The 10,561-nt window shown below is 39.7% G+C and overlaps 1 protein-coding gene across 2 annotated transcripts in view; it reads right to left on the reverse strand.

The window, feature by feature from the left end:
- Positions 1-3,172, reverse strand: part of LOC145991607 (solute carrier organic anion transporter family member 74D-like) — a 31,925-nt gene extending 28,753 nt beyond the window's left edge. For both annotated transcript variants that reach the window (XM_083127669.1, XM_083127668.1), the window contains exon 1: positions 3,114-3,172. The gene's annotated coding sequence lies outside the window, so the exon portion shown is untranslated. The remainder of the gene's footprint in view (positions 1-3,113) is intronic.
- Between the last annotated feature and the right edge of the window lie 7,389 nt (positions 3,173-10,561).

Genomic DNA, 10,561 nt, shown 5'->3' on the forward strand with positions numbered 1-10,561 from the left:
ATTATAGAAGTTGGTCTATAATTTTCAATCTTGTATTTTCACTTGATTAAACTAGTTAATTTTGAGATATTGGAAAACATTGTGTCCTTGTTATTAAATTACGCTTATATATAAAACATGAAGGTTTGTCAAGTTTATTTGAATTCCGTATGGTTTACTGTATATTTTCAGTTTTAATATTTTTAGTACGTCCCAATATTATGATGAGAGATCCGATTGGATACCTTTAATTCAATTTCATAAGTTATTTCGTATGTACAAAGATATTAAGTATAAACAGATTTAAAGTATGAATCAATTATGTCATAAACGTTGGCTCGTTTTAAAAAGAAATCTGTTGTCACGTGTGACTTGAATACGTATTTATACCTTTTCTATCATGTACATAGTTCCAAAACAATTTCTCGTTATTGTTTATATTCCCCCATAGCGTATACTGGTATCACTTTTATCTTGGAATCCAGGGCCGGCCTATAATCAGAGATTTTTGTTCCTTAGTCTGAAGTCCATTGCAATTACAATTTCCACATTTTTTCAAATAATAAAAAAAATGATTTGTATATTTCGTGTTATTACCTAACAGCAATAAGCAGAACGTGTTCATGTTTAAAACCAAGAATTATTGGATATGAAATAAACTGGGTGTGTTTAATATCAAACCATTATTTTACCCATCCAAGTGTCAATTTTAATCAAATGCAATAAAATATCATAATTATCTTTTGTTCACTTTTCATTCAATTTTGACGCTTCAGTGAATTTACATCGTTTCATTAAAATGATATTTTCACTTCATGACTTGATTCTATAATTAAACGAATAGTGTACAGGGTGTATCAGAAGACCCTTACCACCCCTTGTAAAATCCACAGTGATGTATTTTCATGGAATTTGATATGGGCGATACATAATAGGCCTAGGGGGACACCTTTTGGAGTATGTCACGCGGGCGGCCGCCATCTTGGTTCCGCCATCTTGAATTCAACTTTTTTTATTTAAAATGATAGGTGGGTCATGTGATACATGACCATAGGCTAGAATTTCGTCAGGATGTCAAAACTGAAATCAGATTTCATGTAACTTCATTTGGTGAAAAGTTATTGGCAACTGAAAGTGATGTTCACCTGTTTCTTGCAGGTGCTTAACCATGCCGTTAACAACTGAGGAACGCATCCAGATCGTCAAACTGTGCGGTGGGAGAAGTGCCCGTGCAGTGGCTGCCGATTTCAACCTGCGTCATCCAGAACGTCACCCTGTGTCACATGTTGCAGTGGCACAGTTATTAACCAAATTCGAGGAGACGGACACGGTCTTGGACAGACCGCGTAGTGGACGACCGCGGACAGTCACGGATGAAGCACAAGCTACGGCAGTGTTGGCCTCCTTCTCGACGTCACCGGAGCGAAGCACACGTCGTATAGCAATGCAATGAGCTATGAGTCACAGTTCAGTGTACCGTGTGCTACAGTGGCAACCGAATAAGGTGCAAATGCAGCAACACCTCTCCGAGGACGATCCAGATTGCCGCGTGCACATTTGCGAGTGGGCTATCGTGCAAATACGGCTAAATCCAAACGTCGCTATGCAGATACTCCATTCCGATGAAGCGAACTTCTACGTAAATAGGGAGGTGAAAAGGCAAAACATGCGCTATTGGTCGCATGACAACCCCACATGGACAGATCCCTCCAAAATGCCCGGAGCAGGGAAGATTATGGTGTGGGCAGGCATATGGGGAACACGGATAATCGGTCCTTTTTTCATTCAAGGAAATTTAAATGCGGAACGATACCTGGGGATGCTACAGAAACAGATACTGCCAGCTCTTATGTCGGAAGATGGTACATTTCCCAGGTTTTTTCAAGAAGATGGTGCGCCTCCCTATTATGGCGTCCAGGTGCGTCAGTACCTGGATGAACAATTTCCTGGGGCATGGATTGGTCGACGTGGGCCCGTTGAATGGCCTGCTCGATCACCAGACCTAACGCCAATGGACTTCTACCTTTGGGGACACGTTAAGGCTATAGTGTATGGTGTGAAAATTCGTGATCTTCGTCATCTGGAACAACGTATCATCGCTGCATTTGAGCAAATTTCACCAGATACCTTGCTCGGTATCCACAGACATTGGAAGAAGCGTCTGCACACGTGCAGTGCCCAACACGGACAACATGTGGAGCACATTCTGTAACTGGTAAGCATCACTTTCAGTTGCCAATAACTTTTCACCAAATGAAGTTACATGAAATCTCATTTCATATTTGACATCCTGACGAAATTATAGCCTATAGTCATGTATCACATGACCCACCTATCATTTTAAATAAAAAAGTTGAATTCAAGATGGCGGCCGTCCGTGTGTCATACTCCAAAAGGTGTCCCCCTAGGCCTATTATGTATCGCCCATATCAAATTCCATGAAAATACATCACTGCGGATTTTACAAGGGTTGGTAGTGGGACTTCTGATAGACCCTGTATATTGACTATTTCTCCTTGAAATATTGAACGCGATTTTTTAGTACTTTCTTTGGAACATTATTTCAGTAATTTTGGATATTTTTAAGCAGGTCAAGACAATCCGTGAAGTGTAGGAAAGACAGATTAGTATCTTAATTGGAAGCATCGGTGTCCTATAAACCCTACATCAGTGGCGACGATTAGGGGAGGCGTGGGGGGCAGTTGCCACCACACTTTTTGCCAATTTTGCCCCCGCACTATGCTAAACCTTAATGTATCAAGGGAAAGTAAAATGTCCTTGACACCTTGCCACCCCAGTTTTTGAACCCAAACGCCGCCACTGCCCTAGACACAAAATTATTGTCTGGCGCGGTACCTTTGGCGAGTGCCCAAGTTGCCCCTTTTCTGGGGCCGGCTCTGTTTATATCAAGGGGTCCCGGTTTCGATCCTCGGTGGAGGTTCGGAGGTTGTGATCTCACAACTGTAGGTCCAGTCTCGATGAGCCTATCTGAACATACATGCACTGAAAACAGACTCGCCCTTACAAGAGAGACAAACAAGACATTTTACCTATAACTTCCTATCTCGTATGCAGTTCCTTGCAATGGTACATCTCATTTTTCAAGAACTTTGAAAGCGTGCAAAAGCACTCACCTGTTTCTGCCTCGGCGTCTCCTATCCCTCTATTTCGATCTGGAGCAATGATATTCCGTTTCTAGCGAGATTATAGTCAAAGGTACACAAACTTTACTCAGCACATCCTACCAGCCACTAAAGCAAATAGTGCTTTCTGTGACAGGTCAAACTACGTACATTTCACAACGATCCACTTATCTCCTTTCCAAAAAAACGTATAAACTGAGCAACTGGGATCTCTATAAGGCGCTTCTTTTGGGTAATATGAGGATTTTCAGACCCCCTCTCAACAGTGGGGCAACCCCCCCCCCCAGGAAAACAGATGCCGCTTCAGTAGTCCTCCCAGTTTCAGAAAGCAAATAATTTTACTATCGTAATGTAATGAAAATGGAAGGAAGCCAAGGAAATAGAGAAGAAAGGTGAAGAAGACATAATGAACTGGAATGGGGGGGCTGAAGTTAAACAAAGAATGGAAGAAGGTGTTAGAAAGAGTGGAAAGGACAAGAGACAAAGAGGAGAGGGGAAGGGAGAAAAATGAAGGAAAAAGAGCGTGAGATAAAAAGTCCAACCACATTCTATATGAAAGTAATTATGTTTAGCCTTTTAGGTGAAAGTACAGTTGGCAAGTGAAAGCCACCTGCTAGAAAGTTCCTAACAACTTTCTAATAGTCTGGAGAGAGTAAAGGTTGTGTGTATATATAATGCCCCTTTTTGTGTATCTTGTTACTTTTGTACTTGATACAGAGTCTGATGAAGACCTTGCTAGAAGGTTGAAACGTTACGTTTAGTTTATGTTTTTTAATAAAATAAATTACTGCCTTGGTCAGCATATTTAGTTTTTCATAATCATGGAAACAAGGCTTAATGGTGTTATAATATCGTAATGTAATCATACCGTCTCTTTCTCTCTGCGTGTGTGTCTCTTTCTCTCACTCTATCACTTATGCTTAAGCATTAACACTCTCTCTACATTTGTCCGTCATTCTCACTCAATTTCTATTTTTCCATTACACATTCACTCTTTCTCTGTGTGCCCACCCGTTTTCTTAACCCATTGATCTATCTCTTTCTGTGCTCACTCACATTCATTCCCATTCTTTCTTTCGTCCTTTCTCTCTGTCTGCTAATTGTTCTACGCTTTAGTTTAGACAATAGTTTCTCAACCTATGGGGCGCGACCCACTGTTGGGTCCCGAGGGGGCGTTTGGTGTGTCGCGAAGTCGGGCTCGAAAAGTTTTTTACTGTATCTTAGAAACCTGCTACATTTAAATTACTAAGATATATATATAGTTTTAATAATTCTAATACAACCCGTGTTGTACACAGTCTAAACTCTACATTTCTGTTATTCGCGATCTACCATTGCCTTTACTGGCATCTCTCGAATGTTTAACTCGAGGGAATCGGACCTGACGCACTCAGATTTACGGCTTAAGTTGACCACCATTGAACCCAACATACCCCAGCTTATGCGGAAAATGCTGCTCTAACCGCCACATTAGTTCGGTGAGCAAAAAAAAAAAGTTTTCACTTTCAGCATGTGTGTTTAGTTAGATGTTAGACTAAATTAGTCTTTTACATTACATATTTACTTTTCTAGAATAAAGTATGTGTAATTTGTTTATGCAAGTGTAAAAGAAGGTTTCTTCAAATACTCGGTTATCAAAAATATGATTATAAACTGGGTTCACACCCCTACAAGTAATTCTGCAGAGCCCAATCTTATGGGGCCCATGAGGTGTAATATCCTTCAAGGTGGGTCCCGGACTGAGAATGGTTGAGAACCACTGGTTTAGACACTTCTCTCACATGCTGACTTTCTCTCTTTCTTCACCTTACTCCTATACACATACAAATCCCCCCCCCCCACACACACACAGAGAAAAGGCCATGCGTCTCTTTGGTTTACTCTACCGTTTCACTGAAATTAGTGACATCTCAGCCCTCACTTTGTACTTCAAATCATTCATCTCCCCAATAATAGAATACTGCTCTCCCGTCTGGTCCATGGCATGTCCCACTCAGCTCTCCAGAATCGATTCAGTCCTTCACTTCTTCCTAGCTATAGTCCGTCACAGGGTTCCCTCATTACGCAATTTTTCATCTCCGCATCTCTTGTCTTTTCTAAACTTACAAACTGCTTATCAGCGACGTTTGCAGAATGATTTCAGTTACTTATACAAAATTGTGAATGGCAAAATCCGCTGCAACACCCTCCTTGAGGAATTCCACTTTAGAGTACCTATGCGCACAACTCGCAATACAAGGTTATTTTATACAAAAAACCTAGACTAGAAATTCAAAAAAGGTCTCTCTTTTATAGACTTGCAGCACAATACAATGATCTCCCCTCAAATATTGATATATTTTCCTCCGAGTTTGTCTTTCGGTCTTCCATCAGAAAAAATACTTGTAATTAATATCACATAGTGCCATCTCTTACTTATTTTTTTGTTCATTTGCTAATCACTTTTATGTTGTTTTGTTACTCTTAATTATTTCTTATTTATTTTTATTTATTTATTTTATTTTATTTTATTTTTAATTTTATTTTTATGCTTATTATAATTATTGCTTTCTCATTGTTGACAATTTCAGTGTAAAATGGCCACCTGTGCTGTATCTGAAATTTTCTCAAATAAATAAATAAATAAAAGGACACAAACACTCCCTCTGTCTCTTCCATTTCTAGCTCTTTTCTCTCTCACACTGGTCTCTCTCTCTCCCTCTCTCTCTCTCTCTCACTGATCTCTCTCTCTCTCTCTCTCTCTCTCTCTCTCTCTCTCTCTCTCTCTCTCTCTCTCTCTCTCTCTCTACTATCTCTGTGTGTTCCATCTTTTTGTTCTTTTCCTCTCCCTACTATCTCTCTACTATATCTGTGTTCCCTTTTTGTTATTTTTCTCCTCTCTCTCTCTCTCTCTCTCTCTCTCTCTATATCTATCTATCTATCTATCTATCTATCTCTCCTCTGTTCTCTCTGCCTTCCGCGCCACTTCAGCAATAAACTAATAAGTCAAAGAATGTTTAGACTTTAGACCTAAATAGTTTGAGACGTACGCTGTTTGGAGTTCATGTTGTCCTCTTGAGATTATTTATCAGAATCATAAACACTTATCCCATGTTACGATTTTTTTAGGATAGCATGTAATTAATGCCAATTTTATTATAAATCGAATTTACTTGAGTTCTTTCAGTACAATATTGCTGAATTTCAACTTACGATCGTGTTGACAAATGTTCAAGGCTCCAGTTTTTACCGTGAAAGTCAACGTTTGTAACAACACGAAACGAAATTTGGGTCTTTCACCTTTACGGTTGAACTTAAAAGAAGCATCTAGTTTTCAGTAGGATTGGGCAGAAGCGCCAGAACTGAAAGATATGTGGCTGCGCAAATACAAACGATTTTCTTAAATCTCAAAAGCATTGTTCTGTGGGTTACGATTTATGATAAGCAGAAGAATTGTCTTGTGCAATGTTTAAAAATTAAATTCTCTTTCAGGATTTTTATTCGTTCTTGGAATTACTGATGTTCTTTGTTCATTATCATTTCAGACCAATAGAATTAGAAAGCTCATTCTTCCTGTTAGTACTGTAAGACAAATGTTCTATTAGCACTGTGGTATTTAAGAAATTTCCAGTTGGGGGAAATTCTACTGACTGTTTAGGGACAGCATGAAATAATGAGTATATGCCATATAACAATCCCCCCCCCCCACATGGATAAAATTTATCAAGCAGAGTGGGACACAAGTACCCAGAGGGGGGAAATCCCCCATCCCCCCTACAAATACCACCCTGTCTATTAGTGTGACACAGAGCCTGCCTTAGGTGAACTTACGGTTTTTATCTGAAAATATTCTGATATTTTTACTTTTCACGAAGAAGAAAGTTAGTGGAAAAGCGGCCCTCAGGTCCGGCGGGGGCAAAGGGGGCATGGCCCCTCTCGAAGTATGAAATATTTTAACCTGAAGGTATAAAAACTACGACGAAAATGTCGACAAATTTCAGTCTGCGGTATTTGGTAATTTTCGTTTTAAGGTCAAGTACATTTCTTTTAATTCCTGTTCCGACTTTTTTTTCCCATTGTGAGGGGAATTTGAGCGCATTGCTGCCATTCTCACTGTTTGATTCAAAATCACGGAAACACCCTGTATAAATGTGGACGAACTGCTGTGGAAAAGTCGAAACGAGTCACTGCGCACGTCTGGCAACGGTGGACAATTTTCGCCTCCAGGGCTGCAGTCGTGTGTACATCCAACGGCGAAAGAAACCGTAGGCGAACTGTCCACCACCATTTTCATTCGGTCTGGATTACACAGTGTGATGACAATGAATTGAAATAAAGACGTCAATAAACAGAGAACAATGTCTGCTTCGAACCAACATAGTTTCATTCCTTAAAACAACACAGGATGTAGAATAAAAAGGCAGTGAAAATAGCGATGGACAATTTTCCTACCATTATCTTTGCCGTTGACTGTACAATCACGGACACATCTGCTTTGTAACAACCCTGTTGACTTCCATTGGGGACGTTACAACACAGAAGTGTTCGTGACTGTATAGGTATATGCGTAACCGTGAGTTTATTTTCGATGAGAGTGATTCCGACAAAATCCCATTGTTAGCTAAATCAGGATATGTTGTATTTGTTACGTAATAGGAAGAAGGGTGTGGGGTGGGGAGTAAGGTGTGGCACTTTTTGAAGACACCCAATGTCAACCTCTCTTCCCTGGACTGTAGTTTCAGGTTAACGAGGCCCTGTCGTCTGGACCACAACCAGTAAAATCCTCATAGTGCTCGTGTTGTGGTGTTCGTGATTGTCCTTTCACCAATTTGATCATCTTTCATCCTCACCTTCGCAATTAGCCAAAAGTTGCAGAAAAGTGAACTAAAATAAATTAATCAAAACTTGAAATCGCTGATAGGACAAACACAACGATACAATCCTGTCTTAACCAGAGTCATCGGCGGAGTTTGAGCGTTTGCTTTTGGGGAGCCAGACTCTGGGAGAAGCATATGATATACGTGAGGCTTGTTGAATATCCCCTAGCTTATAAGGCGTCCGGAGACCTTCCCTCGGAAATTAAAAAAACAACACCTTAAACACACTGAGTTCTAGGCCTTTTAGATTTGAAAATATTAAATTACCTCGCTTAAGTAAACAAATATTAATTAGTATATTGGTTGTCAGTTTTAAAAGAAGCAAAACAGTACGATTATTGCATTTTGCATTTCATTAATTTTTTTATTGATATGATATTCGTATTACTTTAAAAAAGTTACGGTACAATAGTAAGCTTCAGAAATTTTAGAAAAATTAAATTGAAAAGTTCCTTTGATGCCTCAGCAGTAACTGTTGACTCAACACAAAGTCATTTTACGTTTTTCTTTCTTCAATCTCTACACATCAATCAAATCGTCTAAGACCCGCTATTGCGGCGCAATTACCGCACATGACATCATGCCAAACGTCATACTGACCATTGTGGATAAGGGCAAATTTCTCAGTGGCATTCTTCTTTAATGTCACAAGTATGGATTTACTTGTTTACTTCAAATGATAAAGAACTATTTTAATTAACCTTCGCAATGACAGAAAACTACTAAAACACCGTAATCAATAGCACTGCTGCATTCCATCAAAATTCACATTTTGTAATAATTTAACTGTTGTGGTGGAATTGTAGTATCGTTGTTTGTAGTTGTGAGATATTAATATTGTTCTTTTAATATGCTTGTAGTATTCAGATGCTTCTTTGTTTCAAGTCTGTCCCAATAAGAAATGAACGAAATGTGCAACTCAGGAAATGCAAACAGAAATGAAGAGTCTGCTGTTTTGTACTAAATTTGTCACTGTAAATGCAAATGTTTAAATAACAAAAATGTAGTAACTGAATTTAATCATGTTATTTTTTTTGTCTCATCTTAAGTTGGGGGGCCACGCCCCCTGGCCCCTCCAGAATTCCGCCTATGACCAGAGTTCGAACCTGGGGCCTCCGGTTACGTCGCACGTCATAATGACCACTCCAACGCAGAGGTGGGTACTGTCAGAATAATTTGTATTCAGCATATCTATTTACAATTCTTTGATATCCAAGTGCGAGTGACTAGTGACTTTCAAAGTAAGAGTGAGGAAGCAATATATATATACACCATGCTATCGTTGGAGCTGTACTAGCATCTGAATAGTACACGTGATATTAAATGTTGACTCGCACAGAGAGACGGGCAGGTCAAAGAGCATAATTTGTACCGTACTAAGCTTATGCAGTGCGGTCGAGGTGTCCGTGGAGAGGCGGCTAGCGCGGCGGAAGGTAAGATCACGTCTGCCGGCAAACTAGATGCAACATCCGCGTAACTGGAGCCGCTAGCTATGTAGTGAAAGAAGTTCGTACAATTACATTGGCAGTTGCAATTGAAATAGCACGTACCTTGCTGCACGAGGTGTTAGAAATGATGTCCTCCTGCATCCATCCATTTACGACATTTTTATAGGAAATTTTCAGTAACACGTTATCAGTTCCTCACCCGAAATTGCTTCAATTTCTCTCCTGATATTTTCTTTCAGTTCTTCTAATGTATGGCTTCAGGTTTCAAATCTTGGTAGCTCGCCACGCAGACTTCATGCAGACTTGTGCAAGGCGCCGGAGGGATTTTTCATCGTACTTCAACGTTTCTCCTCATTAAACATACGCCGTTTTACCCTTTGCTTCGTATCAAGACCCTGATTACCTAAATTTGTTCACAAGTATCCGAACACTGTCTCTGTGTGAAACAGTAACATCTGGGAATTCTGCTGCAAAATTTCCTTACAAGAATTCCATACGAGTCGTGCATAAAAATGTGTTGTTTAAGTTTGTACGGACAGCGTGGCTATATTAGACAGCAGAAAAGCGCCAGTAATCCGTAAACTAAAACAAAACGATCTAAAACACTTGTTAACACCTTAACACTTCACAAACACGTGCAAAACTGGACACCAGATATCTGGATGATGAAACACTGACGAGTCCAGTAGAAAGTCAGCGTACAGCTGAGGATCTAAATGCCGGCAGATGCGATCTTACTTCCCGCCGTTCCGCGGGCGTGTATTAGTGGATTAGTAGATGCTTCTCAGGAAAAAGTGATAAAAATACGATTTTTTAAAGAAAAAAATTAGAAAATGAAAAACTAGTTTTTCCACCAATAGAAAATGATAGATACATACTTCATCTTTACTTAAGTATACTGTTAGACGTTACCTCAAACTATTACAATATTTCACCAATACAATTTAAGAGACGATACATTTTTTTTCGTAGGCGCATCCACATTCATGTCGTAATCTCTCTGTGCTGTGACATCCATGAGATTTAAACATGTCGTCGATAGCCGATTCGAATATTGAACACAGACACACATTCATACATGCAAGGACAAATTTAGAGGGAGGGTCCAGGTGTTCCGGCCCCCTCCCCCCTAAAG

Source organism: Lepisma saccharinum, chromosome 8, assembly GCF_977018435.1.
Source record: "Lepisma saccharinum chromosome 8, izLepSacc3.1, whole genome shotgun sequence".
NCBI classification, from domain to species: Eukaryota; Metazoa; Arthropoda; class Insecta; order Zygentoma; family Lepismatidae; genus Lepisma; species Lepisma saccharinum.